The 15,118-nt window shown below is 39.6% G+C and overlaps 4 non-coding genes and 1 pseudogene across 5 annotated transcripts; all 5 read left to right on the top strand.

The window, feature by feature from the left end:
• The first annotated feature begins 5,508 nt into the window (after nucleotides 1-5,508).
• On the top strand, nucleotides 5,509-10,281 carry LOC104592671 (large ribosomal subunit protein uL16-like; annotated as a pseudogene). The gene is made up of 3 exons (XR_016083982.1): nucleotides 5,509-5,644; nucleotides 9,207-9,295; nucleotides 9,408-10,281. The product of XR_016083982.1 is annotated as a large ribosomal subunit protein uL16-like (transcript).
• Nucleotides 7,277-7,359, top strand: LOC148800886 (small nucleolar RNA Z159/U59). The gene has a single exon (XR_016085085.1). It is a non-coding gene; the product is annotated as a small nucleolar RNA Z159/U59 (small nucleolar RNA).
• LOC148800885 (small nucleolar RNA Z159/U59) lies at nucleotides 7,768-7,851 on the top strand. Its single transcript, XR_016085083.1, has one exon. It is a non-coding gene; the product is annotated as a small nucleolar RNA Z159/U59 (small nucleolar RNA).
• On the top strand, nucleotides 7,986-8,069 carry LOC148800884 (small nucleolar RNA Z159/U59). Its single transcript, XR_016085084.1, has one exon. It is a non-coding gene; the product is annotated as a small nucleolar RNA Z159/U59 (small nucleolar RNA).
• Nucleotides 8,680-8,754, top strand: LOC148800883 (small nucleolar RNA R21). The gene has a single exon (XR_016085082.1). It is a non-coding gene; the product is annotated as a small nucleolar RNA R21 (small nucleolar RNA).
• Nucleotides 10,282-15,118: the final 4,837 nt, after the last annotated feature.

Here is a 15,118-nt window from a genome sequence, read left to right as displayed (position 1 = left end):
ATAATTAGGCATGCAGGCCTGACCTCGGGCCTAACACAGTAAGCTCGACTGTGTTTCGGGTCGGGCTCGGGATTTGTCAAAAAAGCCCGACCAGGCCCGACTCAGTATTATATATTTTATAAAATATACAATATGTATTTTATATATTATATAAATAATATAATATTTATTAATATATATATATATATATATTCTTTTCTTTATAATTTCAATCTCTCTCTCTATTCAGCCGCTTCAACATTAATAATAGTAATAGTATAGGCTAAATTTCGGGCCCGGGCTTCAGGCTTTTTATGAGGGCCGGGCTCGGGCCCAAGTTATAGGCCCGATGGTCGGGGTGGGCACGGGCTCGGGCCTTAGAAAAATTTGTTAATACATAATAAAAGCTCAGCATGAGCCCGGCCCGACCCGACCCATGAACAGGTGTAATTTCAAGGTACCTCCCTTAAACAAGTATGATGGGTCGTTCGATTCAAACGACCATATAGATTCATTTCAATCTCAAATGCACCTGGCCAGAGCAGATGAATCCTGCATGTGCGTTGCTTTCTCCACAACTTTTAAGGGGGTAGCTCACACATGGTATATAAACCTCGCACTTCATTACTAGTAAGAGGTACTCGAGGTCCTAGGAAATCCTACTTGGAATAGTCCAAAGAGAGGGAGAATCCATCTGGAATTACATCAAGCGTTTCAACGATGCGTGCTTGCAGATTCCCGATCTAGACCCTGCTGTGAGACTTACAGCTGTAAAGAGAGGAATCACCCATAAAGAATTCAAGTGGCACGTGGTCACTAACAAACCAAAAGACGTCACAGAGTTTCTCAAGCTCGGTGATAAGTTCGTCGGAACCGAGGAAGAAATGAACCAGAAGAGTGAGAATCCACCAAAGAAGAGGAAAAGAGAAGGAGAGACCTCAACTAACGGGGACAACAAGAGAAAGAAGGACAAGCCAGTTCGAGGAGGAAAACCGCATCAGCCTTTCCGATCTCCTCAAGCTGAAAGAAATTACACTCCCTTGAACGCGAAGCGAGCATAAATCCTCTTGGCGATCAAGGACGCTTCTTACGTGAAGTGGTCACCTCGGATGAGAGGAGATCCAAACACGAGGAACAAAAATATATACTGCCACTTTCATAGAGATCATGGTCATAGCACCGAGAATTGTAAAAACCTTCGCGACGAGATAGAAGAACTCATCCGTCGCGGATATCTGAAAATTTTTGTACTAAATGATAGTAAAAATCAAACAGGTTGGCAGGGGGATCGATTGTTGCGAGGTGACCTCTATACCCGTTTCAACGGAAGATCCCGCCAGGACTCTCTAGATCGGCGCTTCGATTGAGGACCCTATGCGATCTCAACTGGTAAGTTTCTTACTTCAAAAGTTAGATGTTTTTGCCTGATCTGCGGCAGAAATGCTCGGCATAGACCTTAGCATAATCACTCATAAGTTGCACACTGATCTTGTAGTTTGGCCCATTAGATAGAAGAAACGCAACTTAGCCCAGAGTGCTGGAGAATAGTTGACGAGGAGGTCGGGAAACTCCTTGTAGCCGATTTCATCAGGGAGGTCCATTACCCGAGTTGGGTGGATAACCCCGTTTTGGTAAAAAAGGCCAACGGTAAGTGGCGCATGTGCGTCGACTATACCGACCTAAATCGAGCTTGCCCGAATGACTGCTTCTCACTTCCCAAAATCGACAATTTGGTGGACACGACCTCAGGGCATGAGTTGCTGAGCTTCTTGAATGCTTATTCGGGCTACAACCAGATCAGGACGGACCCCGTCGATGAGGAAAAAACAGCCTTTATAACCGAGCTCGGCTTGTACTGTTACAAGGTCATGCCCTTCGGACTGAAAAATGCCAGGGCAACTTTTCAAAGACTTGTAAACTGATTGTTTGAGCCGTTGATCGGCAAAAAAGTAGGAGTGTTATGTAGACGACATCGTCATCAAAACTGAATTTTTCAAATGATTTAATAAAAGACTTATATTGTGTTTTTCAAATTTTGCACAAATACAATATGAAATTGAATCTCAATAAATGCGTATTCGGTGTCACTTCGGGTAAGTTCTTGGGTTACATCGTTAACCGACGCGGTATCGAGGCCAACCCCAAGAAAATTAAGGCAATCCTAGACATGAGACCGCCCCGTAAATTGAAAGAGGTTCAGAGGTTGGATGGTCGGATAGCCGCTCTGAGCCGTTTCATGTCTAAATCGACAGATCGCTGTTTGCCTTTCTTCAAGGCAATCAAAAGGAGCAAAGACTTCGAATGGACCGAAGAGTGCTAGCTCGCTTTCGATGAGCTCAAAATGTACCTCGTTAGCATCCCGGTTTTAACTCGACCCGAGGAGGGAGATATTTTGAAGTTGTACCTCTCCGCGAGTGATGAGATAGTCAACTCGGTACTAATAAAAGAAGTAGATCGGGCTCAACGAACCATCTACTATGTTAGCAAAGTTTTGTAGGACGCATAAACGAGGTATCTAGAGATTGAAAAGTTAGCGCGCTAGTCATTGCAGTTCGGAAGCTTCGGCCATACTTCCAAGCTCATACCACCGTCGTCCTCACCAACAAACCTTTTAAGCAAGTCTTGCTCAAGCCCGAGGTTTCCGGTAGATTGACAAAGTGGGCCATCGAGCTAAGTGAGTACGACATCCAGTACGAGCCCCGAACTGCCATCAAGGCCTAAGCCTTAGCCGACTTTGTCGCGGAATGTACCTTCAACGCTGCAATCCCTGAGTTGATCAAGCCCGAGCACGGAGAAGCTTCAACTAGTGCGGCACCACTTCCGGTTGGAACGGGCCCGACCTGGGACGAGAGCCCTGGATCCTCCATGTGGGCGACTCGTCAAATCAACAAGGTAGCGGAGCTGGAATCATTCTGTACGGGCTTATCTTCGGCAAGGTAGTCCTTACAGTGGAAGCCGAGCTCCGCCCAATAATGGAGCGTCTCCCTTGTCTTCAGGTCCAACCTAACACCGGAATCCTGAATGGCATCCCTCCAATGGGTAGGAAAAGGCCACCTTGTGGGATTACAAATTACGAAATAACTCTGTTTCCAGGCCGGGATCCTATTGTAGTTCGTGCAAAAGCTTATAGCCCGGGCGAGGAGACAGATAGTTGGTCCGCCTATGCTCAGGAAGGATGCAGGAGGAGTTCCTCTTGATCGACAAGATAGAAGAGAAAATATCGAGGTTGAGAGGTAGACAATACTCGTAAAAAAGAGAGATGGTCCCTACTACATTTCAGATTGAGTTCGGGTGTAATTGGTCTATGGTGATGTTGAAGAACTTCAGGACCTCTATGATCAAGGGGTGCAAAGGTAAGCGAAGACCAGCCACGAGCTGCTCTTCGAAAATTACGATCTCATTATGATTGTATTCCCAAGGGAAGTTACTTACGGGGAGACTATAGATGTACTCGTCCGGGAGGTGGTATTGACCTATTAAAGCCCTAAGTCTATCCACGGTCAGTGTTGAGGGACCGAACCTGTCCGACGCCTGACCTCGATGAGAAGTGGACGTCGGGTTATCCATGGTCACTCGCGCCTCCCAGGATGACTCCACCTCGGGAGGATCGACCTGAGCCGAGGTACCTTCCTCGGGCTCATCTAAAAGATTATCAAAACTAAACTGTGACATAACTACGAACTGAACTAAATTGAAGAAAAAAGAAAAGGTTAGGGGAGACTCACCCAGGAAAACGACCGAACCGAGGAATTGGCGAACTGGGAAGCCTGAGCTAAAGAGTCTAAGCACGACCTCTGAGCGAAGACTAGTGAACTTTTGGCGAGGAAAAATGTCTCGGGTCCCCCCTATTTATAGCTGCTATATTCGAGAATCAATGGTCAAGATCAAGGCGATCCAACGGATCTCAAGAAAACCGACTGCACGACCCCCAATGTTGAAATCAATTTAGCGCATTTTTTGGCGTCCGTAGAGTTTATAGATCGTGTGACGTCCGCGCGTAAACCGTACGCAACCCGGGTTATCCTTGATTGAGCCGAATAACGAACTGGTCCGACCGATGAACTATGACTAGACGGCCTAGACTTCGAACAAAATCCACCCGTCATGTCGTGAACTCCCCACACCAGGTCAGGAGCCCTGGCTCGGGGAGAGGGGGGCAATTGATGGAGGGTGATTTGGCCCGACCTCATAATAAGGGGACACGTGGACGTGACTCGACAGGTGACAACTCGGCATAGCCAACTTGCTACAAAGTAATGCTCCACTACCCCGAGCTAGGGATTCTTCGAGCTAAATGCACTTCGGTACTCATCCTGAGCTAAAGACACTTCGGTACCCATCTCGAGCTAAGGGCACCTCGGTACCAAGTCGCGGCTTTAGTACATAATCCAGTTCGGGGTGTACGACACTTAGCTCGAGAACATCAGTTCGAGGTAGAAATCAGCTCGGGTATACCGATTTGCCCTCAATATAACCTCGAAAGTCTCTAACGGTTCCCGAATTCTGCGTGATCACGTATCGCAACAACTAAGCATTATCTTCCCTTCCGATCCGGGCATAAGTGATTAGCCTTATCTACTGATAACGTTATCTCCAGATAACGCAGAAACAAATTCTATCATGACAAAGATCTTGGAACTACTCCGTAAATCCCGCGAGGACTCCATTATATAAAGACCTCCTTCCCGGGGCCCAAGGTACGCACATTTTACTGCTTACTAGCTCTCTTGCTCTCTAATTATTCTCAGCTCGCACATACTTACTTAAGCATCAGAACGACCTCATCGGGTAAGCATCCCCGAGTTCTCTGATTCTTTATGTGCAGATTCTCCACATCCGTCGTCTACTGTAAGCTAAGCCACCACCAGCATCGGAGCGGCATCTAGGATTTTTTTCCTATTTGGTACCATTACTATTGTTGACAGTTGACATATAGGCATTTTTCAATTCCATGCCAGCAACATTAAAAAAACGAAAAAACACCAATAAAGGTATTTTCTCAAAATACACATTTCCAATTCTAAGGCGTAATATGATAAAACATTTTTTTTTTCAAAAACAAAAAAAAAACTTATAACCAAACTTCATGTGCTTCAAAGAAAAAATTTCAAATGTGACATCGATGTAACACTCTTTTTTTTTATTCCAGGAAAATGACATTGGTTACAAACACATGTAGGCCGGGCTTTAGGCTCAGTTTACACTGTTTCAAACTTGAGATTAGGCCGGGCCCATTCAATATTTGGGAAAAGCCAAGCCCGAGCCCGGCCTATGGTGTGTTTTGAATTCAATCCGAAAGCAAACGGATCATATTTCCTGATCCAATCCATTTCAATAATGGGCCAAGTATAACCAAATCTGACACAACCGGATCGGTTTCGGATCAAAATCAGATCAGGATCCGGTTAATCTGCACCCAACACCAGCCACAGCCCACAGCCAGTCAGCCAGATAAGCCCTACAGAGTCGCACGTGGGAATAGTCTAGTGTGTGGCACTCATCCAAGTACTCCCTCTTCAATTTGGTGGGGGGGAGCCCTGCTAGGGTTAGGGTTTGGAAGGTTCATCGCCATCTAATTCTACAACTATATATAGTGCTCCCATCTCAGTGCCGTTGGACAGCCCTTTATTCCAAGCGGCGGGTGGTTTGATCGTCAAACTGTGAGGTATAACCATGTTGAGTCTCTGTTTCATTCCCATTTCTATGGTTTCTTCAAGTGAAGTGTTTTAAATTGGTAGCCGCGATGGCGTTTTTATTCGATTGCATATGTTCTTATTGTTTCAAGTGAAGTATTTTACCCTATATTTTATTTCTTCTCGACCATTTTGTATGAGATTATCGGGAGCAATCTTTCTAGAGCCTTAGAGCCGAATATGTCTTCGTCGGCGTTATCATTGGTCTTTTGGTCTTCTCGATGTTCTGTTGGATCCGATTTAGCTCCCGAGAGATCCAAGATTGTTGCCTCGAGTGCCCCTCTCCTTATCCAATTCAACCGCCATTTCTCTCTTCCTCCTCCATGTGTCGCTGGAAACTTCTTGATTCGACGAGGAGCACACAAGCCGATTGCCCTCTTTGTTCGCTGCTTATCTGGTTACTCTCTGTATCTCTCTCTCTGTATCTCTTGTTTCATTTGTAGCTTTCTAGGTAGTAGTAGTAGTACGCAGCCTTTTCGGTTATTTTCTCGACGTTTAGCCAGAGACCTGATGTTCTCTGGCTCAAAAAGATGGGTCCATTCGTAGTTTGTAGCGGCCGAAGAAAGGATTTATAACGGCTATACGGGTGTTTGTAACAGCTACTTCCGCCGGTATTCCGTATTGTTAATCGGATTTTGTGAATCTTTGGTTTCTTTTTTTCCCTTTAAGTAACCAATTATACAGACATGCATGTACAAGACTACAACCTTTATGCTAATAACTACCATATTCTAATCAGTAGAGCTAATAGCCTAATAGGCTTTTGAAATGTTTTATATCTTCCAGAATTTAGATTTGCATATTCTAGTATGTTAAGTTTCCTTTTGTTTACTCCTTCAGGAGTGGTGTCTCACCTTTTCCTTTTTCTTATTGTTAGCAATTGAAACTTTATTAGTATTTGAAAAAGAATGTTATGTACACCAACACCATAATGCTTAGCCCTTAAATGTTTGGTCAACCATAGCTACCTGATCTGGTTCCCTAATACAACTGTTCCCTCTTGACCCCTACTTTAGCCATTTAGGTAACTACGTTGTTTTCTGATCTCTGGACTCGTATAAATGTGATAACCAACTCTCTTGATAGTTCCTCGACCCCCTTGTTACATTCTGGTCTTGTCGAGAACCCTGGTTGTCATTATTCTAGAGTCCCTTCCACAGTCAAGATCAAGTTCCTGAAGTTCAGAGCCTGTCCAAACTTCAGTCCCTTTAAGCATTCACTGGTTGCCCCTCCTTATTTGTCAATGTTCATACATTCCAATAGCGAGGTAATTGTTACCATCATGTGTTTTTTTGATAAACCAATAAAACTACAGTGTTCAGCCCGGTGGTCCACCAATAACCTATTGTAGCCTAACTGTATGATATGGTATTTCAATTGAATGAAAAATTGTTTCTTTCATATCCAATCATGCGTTTGCTTCAATGTAAAATGTTCATTAATCAAAGTCATTGTCATAAAAGTGTTGAAAATATATGTTAAAAACTATTTGGGTTTATAGATTTTGTCTTTTTTATAAAGCAAACAAGGCATAAACAAAGTTCCATTCTTTTCGTTATGGGATTTTCATTAGTGCTGGGTTGAACATCAAAGATCTTTCCCATGTCTCTGAGGATGACTAGAAGAAAACTTTCGTTCTACCGAGATAATCCATGCGGAAGTTTATGGAGACCTGAACTGAAGAGGCTTTGGCAGGATTTTTTGTGTTCACGTTGTTTAATGTACGTATATATGATATGTAGTTTTTTATTTTTACGTACCCTTGTGGAATTTTATCAATTGTATAGTCTTGAGGACATAAAAAACTAAATATTATAAAAAATTTAATGCAATGAAAAAGTGTTTCTTTCAAATCCAATTGTGTGTTTGTTTCAATTTTAAAGGTTCATTGATCAAAGTTCATGCCATTAAAGTGTTGAAAATATATGGCAAAACTAGTTGTGTTTAGAGATTGCCTTTTTTACATTTTTATAAAGCAAATAAGGCATAATCAAAGTGCCAATCTTTCGTTTTAGGATTTTTGCGAGCGCTTGGTTTGAACATCAAAGATCTTTCCTTATTTGAAAGGAAATGGTTCATCAAATATCTTTCTAATGTCTCTGAGGATGACTAAAAGAAAACTTTCGTTCTTCTGAGATAATCCATGCGGAAAGTTTATGGAGACCTGAACTGAAGAGGCATTTGCAAGATCCTTTTATATTCTTAATAATCAACGTCTATATGTTATTTATATTTTTAGTTTTTTAGATTACCCATGTAGAAATTTATTAGTTATATAGGCTTAGAAAATGAATAATTAAAGATCTTTCTTATGTCTCTGAGGATGACTAAAATAAAACTTTCGTTCTTCTGAAATAATCCATGCGGAAAGTTTATGGAGACCTGAACTGAAGATTCATTTGCAAGATCTTTTATGCTACACTACTTAATAATCTACCTATATATAGGCTTAGAAAGTGAATTGTTAAATATTGACATTGTTCTGGAAAAGCATATAACCAACATAAATGCGGAAACTAATGAAGTTGTATTCATATTCACGGGGAGAGGTTTCATTGGTCAAAGATCTTACAGCATCTTTTTGGGCATCATATATATTCTTCTGTGTTTTGTGTTGTTACTATGATTCTTAATGCGGTGAGTTTTTTTTTTTTTATTTTTTTTCAGTACCGTTCACTAGTGAGTGATAGTACGACGAATTGGTACATAGTCCCTACTCCCCAGTAATGTAAGGAAATATCTATGAAATCCCGGTTGTAAACTAGTCAACTAGGGTTTTCAAATATGATATGTTATGACATGATATAATGTATGTTGTTCATTTGTTCCTTGTAAGGTTTGAAGCACCTAGCGGCCCTAGCTAGTTCTTCAGGCCATACTTCGAATGATTGAATGAGGACTTTGTTTTTTTTTTTTTTTTTCTATGTGTGCATCTATTTTAAAAATGTACTGATAGTGATTTGTCAATACGTTCCCACTCTTGTATGCTATTTATAATCGGATTTTGCATCCCTATGAGGAACGCTAGCCAAAGTAAAAGTAGTGGACTGATCTCCATTGATGAATTCAATTCTGAGGGATGTGCATGATATCTTATGGGGTTGTGTTGTTTGATATAACAAATAACGTGCATCTGTTTTGGTCCACGCCTGATTGGTTTTTTGATCAATATCCATGTCTGATTTGTTTTGAGATAGAATTCTTGCTATCATGCCTGTCAAACACAATTTTGATTGTGAAGTTTGTGCTGTAGTATTTGTTATAGTTTTATTAGTACAAACGAGAGGTTTATGTTGTTATCAGAACCAATGATGTGAATTTTATTGAAGTAGAAAATTAATGGCCGTCTCTTTGTTTAGAGTTGAAACTCCCAATGATGTAATTTACACATTAGTTTCAGCCTTGTCTGAGTTAATTTGCTGAAAATATCACTGGTTCTGAGGGAGTTTTTTGGCCTAATAGTCTTTGGAGTAGAATTAATTGTAGGCATTTATCAATTATGGCAATGAACAAAATTGAATGGTGTTGTTGCAGGATTCATTTTTCATTGTTCTCTAAGCAAGGAAATTTAATCTGATTATAAATCGACACAATGTTAGCCGTGATCGTTGCGTATGTTGAAAGTAATTATTTCTGCTTCAGAATAGCTGCCTTTTACTTTTGGTTATAAGCATTCTATGTGATTTTGTGCCATGAGGTACATGCATACAAAACTGATTCAATACTTCTCAATAGGGGGGGATCATGGGTCGAAGACCTGCGCGGTGCTACCGACAGATTATGAACAAGCCCTACCCAAAGTCAAGATACTGTCGTGGTGTCCCTGATCCTAAGATTAGGATCTATGATGTGGGAATGAAAAAGAAGGGTGTTGATGAATTCCCATTCTGCGTTCATCTTGTTAGCTGTGGGAGAAGGAAAATGTCTCTAGCGAAGCCCTTGAGTCTGCCCGTATTGCCTGCAACAAGTTCATGACCAAATTTGCCGGAAAAGATGCTTTCAATCTCCGTGTAAGGGTCCATCCTTTCCACGTTTTGAGGATCAACAAGATGCTTTCATGTGCAGGAGCTGATAGGCTTCAGACCGGTATGCGTGGTGCCTTTGGCAAGCCACAGGGAACATGTGCCAGGGTTAACATTGGGCAAGTCCTCTCTGTGAGGTGCAAAGATGCTAATGGAAACCATGCACAAGAAGCATTGAGAGCCAAATTCAAGTTTCCAGGAAGGCAGAAAATAATTGTAAGCAGGAAGTGGGGTTTCACCAAGTTCAGCAGGACAGATTATATCAAATACAAGCAGGAGAACAGGATTGTCCCTGATGGTGTAAATGCAAAGCTGTTGGGATGCCATGGGCCTTTGGCCGAAAGGCAGCCTGGGAAGGCTTTTTTGAACGAGGCACTGGCTTAATTCACCGCAAAACCGTTTCAGGATTGAACATTGATTCATTTTATTCTGGTAAATTCAAATGGGTTTCGGTCAAAAGTATTTTTCTCCCTTGTTTACTTTAGTCACTTGTAATTTTATGATTAATTACTCCTCCGTATCGTATGAGCCTCCATTCGGCATGTAAATTATTGAGGTGTTAATTGTTATTGAAGGACTTGAACCAACCCGGTTTCTTTGATGAATAAGCTGATGGCGATGGTATGTGCTATCGTTCAGACATCAGTGAAGAGCGTGATTTGGGTTAATCTTGGTTGGTCCTTACTCCCAAGTCCCAACTAATCAGTTTGATTTATACCCACGGTTCATACCCACACTTTATTAGTTTATTAGAGGGTGTAAATGGGTTGGGTCTAGGTTGGTCAGTGTAGAATCAAAATTGAGTCTACAAGAAATGTTAAGGAATTGTAACAATACCAGACCGTGTAGGGTCTGTAATTTTAGGTCCAGAACAGAATACATTGGTTTTCAGACTGATAATCTAGAGTAATAATCAGGATAATAGATCAAGAAGGGAATCGAAACCATCTGTACTAGACTACTATATCCAGGAGACAACCATTCGATTTGGGTCCATAAGATCAGACCCGGCCCATTTAGAACCCTAACAATATTCGAAGATGTTAATCAACAATTTAACGTAGAAAGTAAAAAAAAGTTGGTACTTTTGACGAACCTGGAGAAGACTTCAATAAATATAGTGTAGAGAGAATTGGTAACCAAATCTTTGTGGGCTAGAGAGCCAAAGACAATTAGGAATTAGAGTGTGAGAGGATCAGAGGAGTGTTCTAGTAGTAATTTAAAATAATTGAGTGGTGGATTCTAGATTGGGTTAGAAAAGATCTTGAGTAGAGCATACCTATCAAAAAAATAAAAAATAAAAAAGAGATATTAAGGAATTGGAACAAAACCAGACCTTGTAGGGTCTGTAATTTTAGACCCAGAACAAAAAAGATCTTGGATAATCCCGGTTCAAGAGATGAAATAACGCTGAACCAGGAGTTGAACAAATTCTTGACTCCCAAGTTTCGGGAAACATTAGGACTGAAAAGATGGAACCTCAATTATGCATGGGGATGGGGGAGTTTAGATGTGATAATTTTGAAGGAACATTACATTTGAAAGTGGTCATATTGTAAGCCAAAGTCAGATGGAGATTAACCCTGAGAAAAATGAGAATGTTGACAAATGTGAAGTTGATGCACATGAAAATATGGAGTATCAATCCTTAAGGTTGTGTTTGGTTTGAAGGAAAAAGTAGGGAAAGGAAGGGAAAGGTGGGGAAACTTTTACAAATCTTGTATATGTAAAAGTTAATATCTTGTATATGTTTCCCTAACTTTCCCTTCCTTTCCCGACCTTTTCCTTCATACCAAACATAGCCCAAGGCTCAGTTTGGATGGAGTACAAATACAAAAATACAAATATGTATTGTACAAATATATACAAAATAATATAATATAGAAGGTTTTGCGCTCTACATATTTGTATTTGTACTCCTTCCAAATGGAGCATAATTAGTTTACTTCAACTTCCTCTAATAAAAGGGTGTGGATGACTGTTCTCTCTTAGCCCCAAAAGGGTTAATGTTGAATCTAAGGTAGTGTTTGATAAATCTGAAATCTAAAAAAGATATTAAGTGTCTGAAATTTGAAAAGATACATAGTTGTTTTTGGACGTTTTAGAGGCTTTGAATAAAGAAGGTTGTTTGTGTTCGATCAAACTTTCACCATTTGAAATTCACTAACTTTACTATTTTACCCCTAAATTAGACTATTCGGTAATTTTGAGTTCAACTTGTACTATTTCATAAAAATAATTTATTAAGTTCAATATAATATTGAAAAATATGTATAAATTATAAAAAATAAAAAATAAATTTATTAAAATAAGAAAAAAATGAAAGTACATATAAATTTATAAATTAAAAATAAATTATTAAAAGTTAAAATAATAATGAAAATAGTAATAAAGTCCATGTAGTAATAAAAATTAATAATTAAAAAAATAATATCTTAAAAATATTAAAATATTTAATATTTAATAAAAATTAAAATAATTAATACAAATAAAATCTACTCAGTGGAGAAGAAAGATGAATACAATGAACTTAGGACGAAAGAAGAAGGTTGGAGGAATCACTCGCCGCCATTGGTTCGCTTGAGGAATCACTTGCCATTGCTGGTTTGTTGTTGCGTCAAGTGGAGAAGATGAATGGTGAGATGGAGAAACACAAGTATATCTTTAAGGGTATTTTGGACTTTCGGCCAGGTCCGAAGCACATCTGAACGTGTTCAGTGCCTGGCTCAGGTCTTATTATTTCAAATATGAAAATAATTTTCAGACTCAAATTTAGATACACTTTTAAACACCTCTAACGTTTGAAAAACTACATTTTAAGATTTTAGAGGTCTGAAAAGTGTTATCAAACGCCACTTAAGTTGAATCTATTAAGGGTTTAAGGCTCTCCCTCAATGGTTCGAGCATTATGTGAGTTTTTCATGAAATAAAGCCAATGTGATGTTTTTTTGTAGAAATTGAATGTTCGATGTTATGTAAAATAAGATTTACGTGGGTTGTTGGGGAGTGAATTCCATACGCCTTCCTGGGATCTTGATACATCAATGAAAGTTAAATTGGTGAAAGAAATAATGATCTTAGTGAAGAGAAGGATCCATGGGATGTTGACAAGAAGAAGAAGAAAAAACGAAATGTTAAAATGGTCCGTGGATTTGTATAGGGGATTGAATTTGATCTTTAGAAACGAGGATAAAAGTGGAGGTAGTAGTCAACATGGTTATTCTCTTTTTTTTTTTTTTTTTGGATCAAACATGGTAATTCAAGGGTAGCAAAGAATAAAAGGATTTTAGCGTCAAATGGTTCGGAATTGATAGCAAATCATGGACAAAAGGGATGGATTAGAAAATATAAAGGAAAAATTTTTCCTTGATATGGTTACAACAAATAATGAATGGTGGGACCTACTTAAGGAAGAATGAGTGTTGCTTCTTTCCCCGAAGGGTCTGGGCATATCCATATGCTTCTTGACTAGGGGTGAGTAAGAAAAACTGAAAAATCAAACCAAACCAAAAATATGGTTAATTGAATCGATTGGTTCGGTATTTTAAAAAAAACTAAAGGTACCAATTTGGTTTTGGTTAACTAATATAAAAAACCAACGGCCGACCGGTATACATATATTTTTATATATTTTATGTATATTATATATATATATATATTATAAATTAATAGATATGCATTATATATAAATTAGACTAGTTCATGGGCCAGGCAGACTTTGCCTCTTTATCAATAGAAAATGTGTAGGCTCAAGCTCGAGCATGGCCCGACCATCAGGTCTAGATCTTGAGCCCAAGCCCTGACCCTTATATAAAGCCCGAAGCCCAAGCTCGAACTCGTGAACTTGAAATTTTGTCCAAGCTCGAAAAATAACTGGTCAGCCTGACCCAACCTATCGTGAGCTTAAAAATAAAAACCCGACGAACCGAATTGATGATTAATCGAACCTGTCAACTAGTTAACTAATCAACTTTGGTTCGGTTTTGATTACCAGTTTTCCAGGGACCAGTAATACTAGTTCGGTTTCAAAAACACGAGCCCGGATCTCCTGCCCACGTTTATCGCAGCCACACATGAAGAACATCTCATCCTCTACATAGTATTATGTAGGGGGAGATGTTCCCAATTCACGGGGATGGTGTATTGTGGGTAGGCGTGGGCAAAAGATCCGGAGTCCAAAAACACCTCCCCTAGAAAAAGAAAATTATAGGAGGCTAACAACCTAAATTTGAAAATATTTGGCATTCACATGAGAACTGTGTTAATCAAGAAATCTTGGGACTCAATTTTGAATGGTAATTGGCTGAATAAAGTAATAGAAAATTGTAGGTATCTAAGGGTAGAACTATCCAAATGGACTAAAGTGTTCGGTAAAGTGTAGGATAGAATCAAAGCTATCCAAATTGATCAAAGAAGTAGGGCAAGTAATTCTTATAGCCAATCTAGGGTGAAAGAGCTAAAATAACTTTTGGGTGAAGAGTTGAAGAGAGAAGAAATACAACGGACCCATAAATCTTGACAATATTTGTTCAAATTACGAGATAGGAACAATAGATGTTTTCATTAAGCTATTTTGAGAAGAAGGGCTAGAAACTGTATGTGACAAGTATCAATCTCATATGTTCCTATGAATATTGAGTTTTTAATTGCAAAAAAAAGAGGTAAGTTAGGGTATGTTTGAGTGGGGTGAGAGCAAAAAAACATATTTAAGTATATAACTCTATTTAAAAAACTTTGTGTATGTTTAAGTCACTCTAGGAAACCGTGCTCGTCTTCATGGTGGCGATACTCTCAGCGGCAGCCGCTACTGTGTCCGCCCAAGGCGATAGCAAGATGCACCATCCCCGACTCCTTCCATGGTCTCAGGATCGCCCTTTGCTCTACCCATCTCCGGTGCCCTCCTCTGCTCCTCCCTCCCTCTTTTCTTTCTTCGTTCTCTTGAAGCGGTAAATGAAGAGGGGGCATACGATAAAATCGGGAAGGAAGAAGCTTCAACTCGTTGTCATTTCACCAGAAGAGCAACAGTTTTAGATTTAAGCTGGGTGCGTGTCCATGATGCTCTCGTTCACTAAAGAAACAACCGGCCATCCAAACTTGGATTTGTAGGAAGTAACAATTTTTACAGAGCTGGATATCCCAAATCTTAGACCCTGCTTAAAAAGGTCACCGACAATTTGAGAAAGGTGAGTAAAATAGTCTTTACCGTAAGAAAGATTTATCAGAAACAGTAGAGATAATTTAAGACGATAATGAAACAGTAGGGATATAATTAGTAAATTTCTTAAATTTAAGGGTAATTTAAGAAATTTGCCCTTCAAAAAATGGGATAAGTGGACTGCATTCCACCTCATAAATATCTCAAGTTTTTTGACAATGAGCAATGGTCAAAGACTATTAATAGCTATTTTACCCTTCATTTTTTTT

Source organism: Nelumbo nucifera, chromosome 3 (genome assembly GCF_055504915.1).
Source record: "Nelumbo nucifera cultivar China Antique chromosome 3, China Antique-T2T, whole genome shotgun sequence".
Lineage (NCBI taxonomy): Eukaryota > Viridiplantae > Streptophyta > Magnoliopsida > Proteales > Nelumbonaceae > Nelumbo > Nelumbo nucifera.
The sequence above is the reverse complement of the archived record's forward strand: the minus strand, read 5'-3'. Positions and strand labels throughout refer to the sequence as shown.